We start from the raw sequence: 16448 nt of genomic DNA on the forward strand, positions 1-16448 counted from the left end.
GCCATGGCTTGTGTAAGCAAAAGGTTGGGAGGAGTGTCATCCATAAATAAAGAAAAACTAAACTAAAGTACATGTGTAAACAAAAGAGAAGAGGGATGATCTGCCTTGCTGGTAGAGATAACGTCCTTCATGGGAGCCGCTCTTGAAAGTCTGGTTGATGAGGTAGTTAGAATGCCCACTACCATTCGTTGACAACAACAAACACCTCTCAAAATTTTACTTTTATGCTCTCTTTATGTTTTCAAAACCAAAGCTCTAGCACAAATATAGCAATCAATGCTTCCCTCTGCGAAGGGCCTTTCTTTTACTTTTAATGTTGAGTCAGTTCACCTATTTCTCTCCACCTCAAGAAGCAAACACTTGTGTGAACTGTGCATTGATTCCTACATACTTGCATATTGCACTTGTTATATTGCTTTGCATTGACAACTATCCATGAGATATACATGTTACAAGTTGAAAGCAACCGCTGAAACTCAATCTTCCATTGTGTTGTTTCAATGTCTTTACTTTAAATTATTGCTTTATGAGTTAACTCTTATGCAAGACTTATTGATGCCTGTCTTGAAAGTGCTATTCATGAAAAGTCATTTCTTTATGATTCAGTTGTTTACTCATGTCATTACCATTGTTTTGATCGCTGCATTCATTACATATGTTTACAAATAGTATGATCAAGTTTATGATGGCATGTCACTCCAGAAATTATCTTTGTTATCGTTTACCTGCTCGGGACGAGCAGGAACTAAGCTTGGGGATGCTGATACGTCTTCGACGTATCGATAATTTCTTATGTTCCATGCCACATTATTGATGATATCTACATGTTTTATGCACATTATATGTCATATTTATGCGTTTTCCGGAACTAACCTATTGACGAGATGCCGAAGGGCCGGTTCTCGTTTTCTCGCTGTTTTTGGTTCCGGAAATCCTAGTAAGGAAATATTCTCGGAATCGGACGAAATCAAGACCCGAGCATCCTATTTTGCCCGGAAGCATCCAGAACACCCGGGAAGGACCAGAGGGGGGCCACAGGCCCACCAGACCATAGGCCGGCGCGGCCTGGGTGTGGCCCGCGCCACCCTATGGTGTCGCCGCCTCTTCGACCCTCCGACGCCGCCTCTTCGCCTATATAAAGGTCCCAGACCTAAAACACGATACGAAAAAGCCACGGTACGAGAAACCTTCCAGAGCCGCCGCCATCGCGAAGCCAAGATCTGGGGGACAGGAGTCTCTGTCCCGGCACGCCGCCGGGGCGGGGAAGTGCCGCCGGAAGGCTCCTCCATCGACACCACCGCCATCTCCATCAACGCTGCTGTCTCCCATGAGGAGGGAGTAGTTCTCCATCGAGGCTCGGGGCTGTACCGGTAGCTATGTGGTTAATCTCTCTCCTATGTGCTTCAATACAATAATCTCATGAGCTGCCTTACATGATTGAGATTCATATGATGATGCTTGTAATCTAGATGTCGTTATGCTAGTCAAGTGAATTTTACTTATGTGATCTCCGGAGACTCCTTGTCCCACGTGTGTAAAGGTGACAAGTGTGTGCACCGTGTGGGTCTCTTAGGCTATATTTCACAGAATACTTATTCACTGTTATGAATGGCGTAGTGAAGTGCTTATTTATATCTCTTTATGATTGCAATGTGTTTTGTATCACAATTTATCTATGTGCTACTCTAGTGATGTTATTAAAGTAGTTTTATTCCTCCCGCACGGTGTAATGGTGACAAGTGTGTGCATCTGTGTTAGTACTTGGCGTAGGCTATGATTGTGATCTCTTGTAGATTATGAAGTTAACTATTGCTATGATGGTATTGATGTGATCTATTCCTCCTACATAGTGTGAAGGTGACAGTGTGCATGCTCTGTTAGTACTTGGTTTAGTCGTGTTGATCTTTCATGCACTCTAAGGTTATTTAAATATGAACATTGAATTGTGGAGCTTGTTAACTCCGGCATTGAGGGTTCGTGTAATCCTACGCAATGTGTTCATCATCCAACAAGAGTGTAGAGTATGCATTTATCTATTCCGTTATGTGATCAAAGTTGAGAGTGTCCACTAGTGAAAGTCTAATCCCTAGGCCTTGTTCCTAAATATCGCTATCGCTGCTTGTTTACTTGTTTTACTGCGTTACTATCGCTACCATATTACCACCATCAACCACACGCCAGCAAGCTATTTTCTCGGCGCCGTTACTACTCGCTCATATTCATTCATACCACCTGTATTTCACTATCTCTTCACCGAACTAGTGCACCTATTAGGTGTGTTGGGGACACAAGAGACTTCTTGCTTTGTGGTTGCAGGGTTGCATGAGAGGGATATCTTTGACCTCTTCCTCCCTGAGTTCGATAAACCTTGGGTGATCCACTTAAGGGAAACTTGCTGCTGTTCTACAAACCTCTGCTCTTGGAGGCCCAACACTGTCTACAAGAATAGAAGCTCCCGTAGACATCACTTCCCAACCGTCCATAACCGTGGACACGGCTATTCGAATAGTTTTCACTCTGCAGAGGTTGTACACTTTCCCCACAAGATCCGAATACACATCGTGTGGGCATCATCCCTGCATAACAACATATGCCACGACAAGTACCCGATCGTAGTTTTTCGCTTGCTTGCCTTAGCCTACGACATGCCGCCTAGAGTGGTACCTCCCAACGCCATAGTCCGAGGGGTCGTTTACCCAGGAGTAACAAATTCCCCGACCAGCTCAAACCTCCGGAATGCCGCGGCCTACTGCGGGGCATTATTCAATGGGAGCTCATAGGTTGTACCCCTGCCATCTGTCCGAGATGGAAAGGCATCCCCAGTTCGTCGGGAAGGCCACGGTCGATAGGTGTCCATGCTCGGACTACCCCTTACACTTGCAGGACCCAAACTAAGGCGAGACAAACTACAACGCTACGCCTCGTGCCCACTTTGAGGTAATGTGGTTGTATTGTCTTTCAGTCCGGGTGAGTACTTAGGCGCTAAAGTTTTTGAAAACATTTTCTTTTCTCCACTTGCCTCCAGCAATCTTCTTTCCATAAAATTTTTTCCTTTCATAAACCCACACTTGGGCAGGGCTACCCCATTCCAAGGTTTTCGAAAAACTTCTTTTCCGGAAAACATTTTCATAACCATTTTTCCAGGGCTCCCAACCTATAGTCCAATTCTTCTTCAAAAAATGGCGACAAGGATAACAAGGTGATAATCACCCTACCACTAATAGAGGTGCGGTCAGTAGGTACCAACGAGGGCTCCACCCTAAGGGTGGATTGATAAAACTCCGGGTGGCACTAACCACCGACATAATAAATAAAAGACATGCACTTTAAAAAACATGTAATAATGCAAGAGCAATAATATATAGGACCAGAGATGCATCAAGAGGTGGCTTGCCTTGATCAGCAAAGTGCCCCTGGTTTTCCTCTTCAAATCCCCCAAATCACCTCCTCCTTCGTTTCTGGCGGCATTCGAATCTATCGTCGCAAAAGAAAACAAACACGCCATACCAAATCAACAAACCACTCCAGAATAGTTCACACAAAAATTTGATAAAATCACAGTATGTAAAGATTCACAAACACAAGCTACTGAAAGTGGTTTCACTAATTTATGGTTTTTAAAACAAAAGATGTGATTTTACAATTCCAGAAATGACTGAGGAACCATTTAAATGGTATAAATCTTTCTGTGAGTCACAAAAATGCATGCAGCATACCTACTGAAATCTAACAACATGTAGAACACACTTGCACAAGAATCACATGCAAATAAATTTTTAAATAATCTAGACAAATTAAACAAAACAGGAACCAGAGCAAATCAAAAGATAGGCACACCAGTATCAGGGCACAATCAACCAGAGCCAAGCATACCCATGGATAGCTAATACTAAATGTGATATAACCCCACTGGTTTGGCATTTTTCTGATTTGTAAATAAATTTACAAAAATTAGACACTGAAAAGGTGTTCTGTTTCAGTAGTAAAATCCTCAGAATTAAAATACCACTCTGAAAATATTTCCTTTGGCACAAAAGTACCCTATAGTTATATCTACCGGTAGCACTTGGATTTTCTCCAGAAACATTTGCAGTTTTCAAAATAAAATTCAGTGAATGGCTCTCTGGACAAAACTTGATTTGTAAATCAAATCAAATCCAGGAAGCTCCTGCATGTGGGACCAGTGCCAATAGATTGGCATTTACATATACTACACAATAAAATTGACCACATGCAGATAGGATCAATACAAATCTCACACCAATTAAACTACCTACTCTTCAACACTCTGGAACATGATTTATCTACATAGATCTATAATCAAACATCACATGCATGCAACTATTTGTGGTTAAGAATTTGTTCACGAGCATACAATAATTTGAAATATCCAATTTGAGTCATCGGCGAATTTATGGTATTTCAAAAGCTAGGCAGGGATTTACTTGCAGATTAAAAGAGGAAAAGAGGAAAAGGAAATCGGGTCGGGGCTGCTGGGCTTGGCTAGATTCGGCCCAGAAGCGGCTCTGCAGCGCGCAGACCCGGGTTTTGAACCGAGGGCGTACGTGGAGGCCACGCTGGTGCGCGGGCCAGCAGCCAGGACGCATGCATGCGTCGGATCTTCATCCGACGGTACAGGTGCGTCGTCCAGGTCACGATGCGGGGCGCGGCGATGAGAACCCTAGCTACTGCGGGGCATGGCGGGGCTCACCTAGGGCACGCGACACGGCGAGACGAGGCGCGTCGGATGCGGCAAAGGTGGCTCCTCCGAACAGACGTCGCGGTGCCCAAAACAGCAGCCCTTGCTCCGACGGTCATTGTCGGCGTGATCCTGCTTTTCGTCACGGCGGCGCCTACGGTCGATTCTGGGACACGGGAGTGGTCGCGTTAGATGGAGGGGATAGAGGTGCATCTTGTGAGAAAGAAAAAAAAAGGGAGATATGGCAACGATAGACGACGGGAACCTTCACCATCCCCGAGAATCGTCGAGCGCGTTCACGTACAGTAGGGAGGAGTTGCGCTCCTCTCCGCTGGGGAGGTGGTCTGGCGAGGGAAGGGGAGTGTGGTGGCGAAGGAAAAGGAATGGAGGGGGTCTGGCGCGTTTTATAGCGTGTCGAGCGGTGCACAGTGCACCAGGTCCGGCGAGGGAGAGAAATGGGGGATGCAGCGATGGATTGGCGGAGATGGGCGGTGTCTCTGCGCGTCTGGGAAGCGGTGCCAAGGGTTGGACGCACTCGCATGTCGATCAGCAGCGAGAGGGGAGGGGAGACAAGACGATGGCGCGGCCGTCTGCCAGGCGTTCGACTGAACGACTCAACGTGACACCGTCGGTGGCGTGCGTGGGGGTGGCTAGGCTAGGGTTCAGCGTGCACCGCAGAGGTGGGGGCACGCTCGCCTCACCCAGGGATAGATGCTATGGTTACCAGAGAGGGGAGGTGGGGTGAGCGACGTGGCCGTGGCCGGGCCGGCGTGCTCACCGCCCATTGGGGGTGACCACGGGCTGTCAGCGGGAGGGAGTGTGAGAGGGATGAGAAGAGGTTGTCAGGGAGGGAGAGGGAGCACTGCAGGTCGTGCATGACAAGAGGAACAGACAAAAGGGGAAAGAGGGAGGGAGATCCCCTGGATCTCCTTGCAGGTCCGAATTGGGTGATCACGAGAGAGAGAGAGAGAGAGAGAGAGAGAGAGAGAGAGAGGGCATGACGTCGAGTTGGAGTGCAGGGTGGTGGTGTGGCTCTAGCTGGCCATATGGAGGTGCTGGTGTGGAGGGGGGAGTGAGAGGAAAGGCAAATGGGAGAGGTGGTGAGCATGGCCGGCATTGCCCATGTCCCCATATTCCTCTCTTTTTGGAAATAGGACAAACACTCCTTGATTTGGTCCAGGGTTGGGTTAGGGCAAAACTAAGGTGAGCTTGTTGGGTACTTGCTTGGAAAAATTGGTGGAAGTGGTTTTGAAGAAGAGTAGGAAGAGAATAAAAGAGGGAAAATGGGAGAAGACATGATCTTGGAAGATCATGATCACATGCATGAGTCCAACATGCCCTAGGGTTTTGCATGGTTTAATTAAATAAAAACAAAAATAAACAAGGTTTCACAAGTGAAAAGAGCTTTAGGGTTTTAAGGATTGACACACAATTGGATATTTTCACAAACAACCAACATGCATGCTCTACAATCAAAGGCAAGATCAATTATGCATGACAAATTTAAGATAGAAAAAGTTTTTATTGGCCCAAAAATTTGCATTCCAAAATTTTAAACCAAAGCACAAAAGTTGGGTTGTTGCACTTGGTCATCGAGTTTCAGGAAGAGGCATTGAAGCGGACCGCGTGAAGATAGAAGTCATAGAGAAGCTACCATATCCGCGGGGTATTAAAGGTATAAAAAGTTTCCTTAGGCATGCTGGATTTTATAGAAGATTCGTTAAGGACTTTTCTAAAATATCAAAGCCTCTAACTAATGTTTTGCAAAAGTATGTTCCATTTCTTTTAATGATGATTGTGTAGAGTCTTTCAATGTTTTAAAGAATGATTTAATTAGTGCTCCTATAATTCACCCACCTGATTGGAATTTACCTTTTGAGATTATGTGTGATGCAAGTGATTATGATGTAGGTGCTGTGTTGGGGCAAAGAGTTGGTAATAAGCCTAATGTTATATATTATGCTAGTAAGACTCTTGATGGCATCCAAAGAAATTATGCTACTACTGAAAAATATTTTTTATCTGTGATCTTTGCTTATGATAAGTTTAGATCTTACATAGTAGATTCTAAATTTATTGTGCACTCTGATCATTCTGATATTAAATATCTTATGAGCAAGAAAGATGCTAAGCCTAGGCTTATTAGATAGGTTTTACTATTGCAAGAATTTGATTAACATATTGTTGATAGAAAGGGTGAGGATAATCCTGTAGCTGATCATTTGTCTAGAATGGAAAACATTCCGGATGATCCAAACCGTATTAATGATAGCTTTGCTAATGAACAACTTGAAAATATTAATGTGTCAAGCGTAAGAGTAGCTTCCCCATGGTTCGCTGATTATGCTAATTTTATTGTTGGGAAAGTATGCCACCTTATTTTACCTATGAACAAAAAAGAAATTCTTCTATGATCTTAGATATTACTTTTAGGATGATCCTTTTCTTTATAAGAACAATGTTGATGGTATTATTAGACGTTGTGTACCTCATGTTGTTAATGGACAACGTCTTAAACAGTATATTGCAGGAGAAAAGTTCATAGGGAAGGTGGAAGAGTTACATCTCCGGACTCCGGCACCTATCATCGCCGGGAATTTCCCCCGTCAGACACTAGAAACCAATAAAAGTCGAGATCTGGTACGTAGCGATCTCGGAATATTTTCATATTTTAGGATAGTTACTTTTTTGCAAAATAAGGAAGTTTCGCGAAAGATTTGGGCGAAACGGAGTCACGAGGGGCGAAAGAGCCCAGGTGGCGCGCCCTAACTTGTTGGGCGCGCCACCCGAGGTTGTTCCCGCCTCGGACGTCCCCTGTTTTCGACTCAAACTCTTTGTTTTCACCTAAAAATCGTCAATATATACCCCCTCTGCCGATCAAATCTCGCATCGAGTCTTTTTTTGAGCAAACCTTGTTTTTTGCCCTGTTTTCAGATCTCACCCCTATTGGAAGTCATGTCTTCACGGTGGAGCACCCCAGTTGGAGGATTCCCATGTGCTTCAATGAGGACTTTTTGGTGGAGTTCACCACCAAGGGAGCAGCCTTCAAAGGAGGAAGGACCTGGGCAAGGTGGAACATGGAGAGCTCAATATGAAGAAAGGGCGAGAAGGATGAAGGAAATTGAAGGATCTAAACTTCGAAGCTTGACTAACTCTGAGCTTCAGGAACAGATTGATCTTCTTCATCAACAGTTAGTTGATGAAGAGAAGGACTTCTCTGGCTCTCATCACCATATCAAGTTGTTGCAGGATTATGAAGAGGCGGTGAACGTCAAGTACATCAGGAACATGGATACCATCTCTACAGCCTGCATGGAGACCATTGAAAGGCTAGAAGAGAAGGTCAATTGGTATAAGACCAAGTGGACGGAACAAGTCGAAGCCAATAGGAGGTTGCTTGCAGCCTTGTCAAACATAAGAAGCGCAACTGATGAGGAGATTATGTGGAGCACAACTTGAACATCTACATCAACACTCAAGCTTGGGGGAGTTATATCAAGTCTTTTATTCTTTTTAGTTTATCATATCATTTTTAGTTCGTCATCTTCGTTTGGTTTTTCTTTCATCTAGTAGTATCAAGTCTCTCATAGTTTGGAAAGCTCTTAGAGCATTATCATCTATCTTTGGTCAAGTGGTTTTTAATGAAATTTGAAGTATGGTGTCATCCATGATTGTTTTGTATGGAGATTTATGGGTAACACTCACGCAGATGTGTTCACCATATTTAGAAATTTCAATCACATCTTATCTTGAACTTAATTAACTTGAGCATGTTGCACAAGCATAGAATTTTGCAAGTATGGCTTGCAACAAAGGAAATATCCATCAACAATACTAATCATTATGAAAAAAATACCTTGAAGTTGTGTTGGAGATGTGATCTTGGAGAACAAATAGTTAGGAAGAGGAGATGACAAAGAAGTATGAGATATTCTTGTGCTACTTGGTAATCAATGGGTAAATTAATGTCATGGATATTTCAATACATATGCTCCACAAAGTTTGTGAATGAAAAGGTCGGCACCCGAGAATTCGGTTAGCCATGGAAAGTGAAATACAAAGGTGGATGTAAGGCATATAACATGATTGGAAGATTCATGAATAAGGTTTATACTGGTTACTAAGGGGCAAGACTATTAACTGTCATATAAAGGAAAAAAGCAAAGTGTGATGAACATCAAACTTCATACTCTTCTTGTCATTGAACAATTCCTCTTCGTGTAACTAGTTGCTCCATGAGAGTTTATCTTCAATGCAAAGGCGGAGTGAAAGAAGAACAAGCTGGTAAAAATCCAATCATAGAAGTGATTTATACTTATAGATACACATGAAACATTGTTCAATTGTCCAACATGCAGTGGTTGATCTTGTTCAAACGGTAAGAGGTAATTGCCAGAGTTTCTATTATGAATTTCATGTTTCTATGATTGTTGGTTCACAAATCTTTCATTACAATTGAATATGCATAAGTTGATTATACAATGCTCGTATTCCTTTTATCAACCATAAGCCCATTGATACATGATATGATCTATTCGCTTATTTGCTCGAGGACGAGCAAAGGTTTAAGCTTGGGGGAGTTGGTACGTGCATTTTGCATCATCATTATTGTTACATGTATGATTAGTTTTCATTATTATTTTCCATCATACATCAGTATCTATGCATTTTAGTCGATTTCCTGGACTTTCCTACAAAGTCCCCTTCATTGGTATTTAATTCCGGGGAGGCAGAAACCTCCTTTTTTGTATTTCATTTATTTCAGGACTTCATTGATCGCTAAAAATCGAGGAAAAAAATACATTATCAGTTTTTCACCAAGAGTAGGACCGTGAGTGAAAGAATCACGCGAGGAGAGCCACGAGGGCCAAACGGACCCAGGTGCCGCACCACCCAAGGCCGTTTGCGCCTCGGGGATTGTCTTAGACCCCCTTTTATACCAGAAGCTCGGTTTCGCCTAAAAACATAAGACATATTTTCCCGAGAGTTATTTAGCGGTGGCGGAGGCGAAAGTCTTCTCCTACTCCTGTAGAGGGCAGATCCTGTAGCACCGGTGCCTCCGGTGAAGGGGAAATCGGCGCCATCGACATCCCCACTCCTCCTTGGCTTGGGAGGAGGCATCTTCATCAAAATCTCCATCAACACCATCATCACCACCATCTCCATATACGAGATCGACGTCATCCCCCTCATATTTTGTGTTGAATTGAACCCCGGATATATTTTTTAGTGCTATTGCATGTTCGTGATTGCTACTTTTTCATTATTTGGTGGGGAGATTATATATTCAAATTGTGTTGTAATCATTATTCCTCTGGTTCATATCATGTTTGACACTTGTGAGTAGTTCCCCACGTTCCCGAGGGCATATGATGATCTGGCTATGATCCTATATGATGTGCAATCAGTATTTGGTCAAGTTTTCTATCTTTTATGTTGTTCTATGATGGTTTTATGCGAACGTCGACTGCATATTACTTCACCTATACGGGCTCATAGGGCTGCACTTTAATGTAATGCATAAGTGTTGAAAGGTACGGATTGACAGAAACCGTTTTCGAATACTATGAGTTGCACTAGAGGGATTTATGTCACGGACCTATGATCTTATGGCTATAATGGGACATTTATGTCTTAATAATTTCTATACTTGCTCATGAAAATGGATATAGGACCCATCATAAGGGGTGTGTTTGCACATATCTATGGTTCCGCCCCTAATTGAATAAATTTTCACAAAATATTTATCATTTTGTTTAGAACTTAGATGCTAGTGAATCCATGCCGCCCTCGGAAACTTTGATCTTATATAAGCACACACTTGAGCTTGTCCTCTTGCTGCATAGAGGATATGGATTTTCTCTCACCGAGAGCATTTATTTATTGTTATTTACTTTCGGCACTTTATTTTTATTGCAAACTATACACCTAAAAACACCAAAATCGCTACGTTATTATTAGTGCTTTCTTGTCGATTCTGCTAACCAATACCTCTAGCTCCTCGTGGTTTCGACAACCTTTCTTATTGAAAAGTACTACAATTGATCTCCTGCACTCGGGAACCATCAACAACATGTTATCAGCACCTTCGCTCCACCGACTCTTCGTCAAGCCTGCATCGAGCAGGCGCCCGGCACCGGATCGCGAAAGTATAGTTTGAAATTGATTGCAAAAATGATTCGTTGTTTGATTTTCTTTTCAATTTTTTCGCGATCTGTGTAATTCTTAGATCTTACATAGTGTTGATTTCTCTCCCGAGAGTCGAGCTGACTTGCTGTCGCTGACCAATGTCGATATTCTTGCATCGAAAACTTGTTGACTATACCTTGTAGGGAGACGGGAGGCTGGTGATCCGGCTGATCACAGCGCCGCTGCGCTGTTGTGCCACGCACAGTTTTAATTCCAGAAGAATAAAAACAAACTTTTTGACTTTCTAAAATCACCGGCCATGGCTGCTCGAGAGCACGGCATCGCTCGATGAAGGTATTTTCCAATGCTTCACAGGTCGATGAAGACGACTCATGTGTTAGAGGAAGTATGAGACTGCATTATTGGAATTTGGCATCACAGTTCATCACAAGAGTTCTTGTTGAGATGCGCCGCCCAAAAAGTCCCACCCCCCCCCCCGCCTTCCTGTTCACCCCGGTGCCGCCGGAGGAGGCCGTTGGCGGACGGTGGTGGTGGGGTGCCCCCTCTTTTTTAGCTTTTTCTCGTATCCTTTTGTTCCCAGTGTTTTCTGCCGCTGTCGCCGGATGCGATCCGATCTTTCCGTGCGTTCGCCACATCGCGGGAGTCTACCGTCGGGAGTTGGCCGCAGGACAGGCCATACTCCACCGAGGTCCTCGCGACTACCAGATCGTGGCTGCTCTGCCTGGGTGGTGCCCAGTTCTTGACGCATCAAAGCCGCGTCGCTCGGGAAAAGCAGAAATGTAAGATCTAGACGGGGCAAGACATCAGCTGGTTCCCTGGCCATCTTAGGGCATGAACAATGGTTAATAAGATCGTCTTATCTTTACTCCCCCACGTAGTTTAGATATAACAACAAAATATGATATACAATGGGTTATTTTTTAATCTTATCTTTAGTAATGAGACATCCCTAAATACGTGGTGAGAGGGATTGTTACTAAGAGATGATCTCTTAGCTAAGAGAAGACAACCCTCTTTTTTCTATTTCTCTCTCCTCCATGTCATCAATTATCCTACGTTGCATCCCTAAGATATAACCATTGTACATGCCCTTATCTACCGCCTTCCAATTCCAGGTGTGACCTAGTGATGCATGTACATGGAGTGCTTTGGCGAATGATGTGTGGATGCGGCCTGATGTATTGCCGTGTGGTAGCTACTAAGATCCATGTTGGTTCTGCACATCATTGTTGGATCGTTCCCTTCTGGATTTTGGCGGCACCCCAGGGCTGAATCGGTGATGTTGGTGACTTCGGCAAGCGATGCTTGATGCTTCTTGGCAACATCGTGATCATGGTAATCAATTGCATGGTGATATGCATGTCAGCACAATGCGCATGAAATGTTGTCTCAAGTGACGATGATCCATGTACATATGGCTAGTGGAAACCCTATTACCTTGGATCCGCCTTGACATTTTTATTGCTGCGATTTCAAGATATTGATGGGGGATCATGGCGCTCACGTTTGAAGAAGATCGGATAGGCTCCGGAAGTTCCATCTCACATGTGGGTTTGGGACCGATGGCATGGCTTTGAATAAAGGTTACTATCCTTGAATACCTCCCTCTCCGTGATGAAGAACCGCCTATCGCCGATCATCATTGATCTTGGGCGTATTACCGAGTTCCGGAAGACTCCTCCGACGAATTTCAAATGGACGACATGCCTGAAGTTTGTCGGTGCAGATGGTGTTTCGGTCGCGTGAAACCATGTTTTTCTAACCGTTTGGTTTCAGAGGGAGCGTTGTGAAGCTCTGCGGTCTGTTGCCATCATGGAACATGCCTTAGTTCCATGGTGAAGTCAGATGCGGAGAATGACATGTTAGCGAAGAACTGAAAACTGGCAATGGAAGTTTCAATCCAAGGAGTGTAGGCGGATTATGGTTTGGTGATTTGTGACTTGGAGCAGCGGAATTGGCGAGTGGGGGCGACAACACTGGAGGAATTTAGTGTCTAAACCTGCAGGGTGAAAACCCAAGGTTTGGCACTAATTGGTTGTACCTGCCAATAGCCTTGTTGAAGGCATTGTCTTGTGAGTATGAACTTTCTCCGGGGTGAAAACCTATGGTCTTTGATCAGGGTGATGACGGCGCTTGTGCACTGATCTTGGAGGCATCGCTTTTGAAGTAGATGGATTTCTAGTATTGTTTTGGTGGTGTTTGGTCCGCTATTACAAGAAACTTGTCATTGTAGCAGGATTTTTCTTTATCTTTATGTAATTTCTTCTTTCTTTTTTGGTTGTGTGCATCCGTATTGTCATTAGGGCACTACGTTGTTGCAGAGATTGGGTGTCATTGGTATCTTCGCGATATTAATATATTTCCTTTATCGAAAAAAGTGAAGTGGATCTTGGTGCATTTGATGAGCTCAAGGGGGACTACTTTGCAAAGATTGTGGAGCAGCCAGTTTCAAAGTTACTGAACGTTGCTCCAACGTCAGCTGGTCTTAACAAACTGTTGGAGGAGATCCCTGAAGGACTGGTTCAGTGTGTACAGTCTATTTTCCCCAGGATCGTTCATGCGCTCAGTACATACATCACACTCTCAGATGTTGTGCCAACTTTGCTGGAGTTGGTATCGCCGGACTCTAGAGAATCAATCTGTAGAGAGTCCGACGCAATTCGCAAGAAGGTGGAGGATATGGTGAACAGAATGCTTGTCAGAGTATCCCCACTCGTTGACGCTCCCCACGTCCAAATCTGGCGAAATTTTCGTTCGGATTGGACGAAAATTTGGCCTGGGGGGCAGTATATTTCCAGTCGTGTGCTTCCCAAGCGGCGTTTCTCGGGGAAAAAGAGGATGGCCCGGGGAGTCCGGACGAAAGAGGAGACACGTGGGCGTGGACGATTGGTTTTGCTCCATCCGGAGTCCCCGAGCGCTCCCCGGGGGGCCGGGGATGCCGGATGGATGAAGGGCCAAATCCGGACGAAAACGAGGAACCGGGGGCGTGACTGGGCCGGATTTACGCCGTCCGGATGTAAAAAAGGCTCGCCGGGGGCCTGTTCGGGGGACGAGTGGAGATGCTCTCACTCTTACAGATGCGATGTCAGCAAGTTCTCTGACAGAAGCTGAAGATACTGATGTTCACCCTGTGACAAAAGCTGTTGTGGAAGGCACGGGATCATTGTTACAACACAGAGATTCGTTGAATTTAATCCTTGCTCACAATTGTTGCTGGGTGCATGAAGGTGTCCCTGCCGTAGAATCATATTAGATAGCCTCACATTAGGCCTGATCCTGCATTTGAAATCTGTGCTGGAAAGGAGCTGCAAGGGACTTCTGCCGAAAGAGTCGCAGTACATTTTCTTGATGAACAACATGCAATTCATTCTCAACAAATTCAAGAGGTCGGTGACGGAGGAGCCTACCGGACACGATGACTGGGCCATCGAGCATCACAAAGCAATGGAGCATTGCATGCAAGAATAGCAGAGCCAGTAAAAACACGAACTGAAAACATGAAGTTTAGTTCACCGAACTCGTGTATTCCGATCGTAAAATGGCTGGCGCAGAACAAAGCTCGTAAACCATGTTTTACAGTTTTGGTTTACGAGCTTTGTTCTGCGCCAACGGGTTCTGAACCCGTAAAAACAGGGTTTATCAAAAACTTTGCATATGATCAAATAAATGACACAATCAAATGCAAACAATTCATGCATAGTTCATAGTGCAGACATCAAATGACACAATCAAAGCAAATAGTTCATAGTTCACCATCTCCTCTCACCGCCGGCATCAAACCGAGGTTGGCCCGCCGTGACCATCATCGCCACCACCTCCAGGAGTCACCGAGCCACCACCAGTTGCCTCTTCACGAGCTAGTCTTCGTCTTGCCGTGATCTCCACCGATGCCTCCTTCCACCACTCCAGTTGTTGCTCATTCATGTCCTTGGTGTTCATCATCATGATCTCCCTCTCTTCGGCCAATAGTTGTTTCATTGCTTTGGCTTTATTCACATTGATCCTCATCTCCTCCAACTTGGCCTTGTTCCTTGCTTCCTCTCGGTTAGCTTCAACCTTGGCAAGGCTCACCTCCTTCTTCCTCTCGATGATGACAAGCTTGGTCTTCAAAGTCTTGGCCGCTATCACCTCCTTGGACTTCATCATTTGATCAAACTTGTCCCTCAACAATGCAGCCTCCCCCTCGAGTTTGAGCCCTCCTTGGCCTTTTTGTTTCCCTCCGGCTTGTCAGCGTTCCGGCCTTCCTTCTCGTCCTCGGTGTCGTCGAGCGCAACCATTGCAGCTTTCTTGGGTGCAACTTCTTCGTCCCTCAATTGCCACTTGGGGAGGTGTTGAAGCACATCAAAGCAATGACGCATGGTGAAGCTCTTGCCCTTGCTGCCGGCCATGTCTCTGTACCTCGCATCGGCAATGCGGTCCTACAATTGCAAAACCAAACAACAAATCGTCAATATGTCACCAAAGCGAAACTACATTTGTACAAACCAAATATGCACTCACATATTCATCCACAGTTGCGCCGCTAGGAGGATTGGACACCACTTGGTCCATTGCTGCTGCCCACCGGTTGCAGGCCGGTTTGATCGCATCCCAACATCCTTGGAGGGATCAGTACGTGCGATCGACAGGATGGAGAACGCGCGACATCAGTTTATGGAACTTGTCCTCGATGCGTTGCCAGTAGCGCTTCCCTGTTTGATCGGTGCCGTAGACTGCATCCATCCCCACGGCGGCCCAAGCTCGGCATAAGGTGGCGTCTTCAATTTCCGTGTAGTTGTTTGCCCGCCTCTTCTTCCAATTTCCATCGGCCTCCACCTCGACCACACCCTCGTTCCCTTCATCTTCTTCCCCTTCGTCCCCGCCGTCGTCCTCATCTCCGCCCATCCCAACGTTGAACGAAGGGAGTGGATTAATGTTCACCTCGTCCAACATCTCCATGTACGAGATGTTCTCGTTCCTAATAGTACGCGGCCTCAATATCTACTCACAATGAAAAACCGAGGAAGAGTTGATGTGTACCTTGTTGACCCATCGTCGAGCACATCCTGGGCGACGTTGGTGGTGGCTTCTGGTGGCGGCGGTGGCGTTGGCGGGGAGGGGAACGGAGGCGGGGCGCCACGGCTCGTCGTCGCCTTCACTTTCGTCCTTTTGGGCGCCAAATTCTTCGGTCCGGCATGGGATGCCTTCGGCTTCGTTGCCACCGCCAGGACACCACCGGTGGCCGCCGCGGCACCGGATTACGGGACCACATGCGTTCCCGCGTGCCACCGCTTCACCACAATCGTCGATGAGACCAGGGTAGCTACCTCCGCGGGGGTCGCCGGGGTGGTTGGTGAAGCGGCGGAAACTCCGGCGACCGTGGGAGAGAGTGGCGGCGCGTGCGAGCTAGCAACGGCGGCCGGCTGCGATTCGAGACTCATCGTGAAGAAATCGAACGTCGGCGGCGCAGAGGAAGGTGAGGGCGCGCAGATCGGCAGCGGCGGTGACGGTTGGGAGGAGCTGAAACTTCCCTCACGCGCAAACTAGGGATTGTGTTCGGGTTACGTTCGGTTCGCTCCGTCGTCCCCTACAAATACAGGCAGAGTATGGGTTTCGATCT

This window comes from Lolium rigidum, chromosome 3, assembly GCF_022539505.1.
Source record: "Lolium rigidum isolate FL_2022 chromosome 3, APGP_CSIRO_Lrig_0.1, whole genome shotgun sequence".
Taxonomy (NCBI): domain Eukaryota; kingdom Viridiplantae; phylum Streptophyta; class Magnoliopsida; order Poales; family Poaceae; genus Lolium; species Lolium rigidum.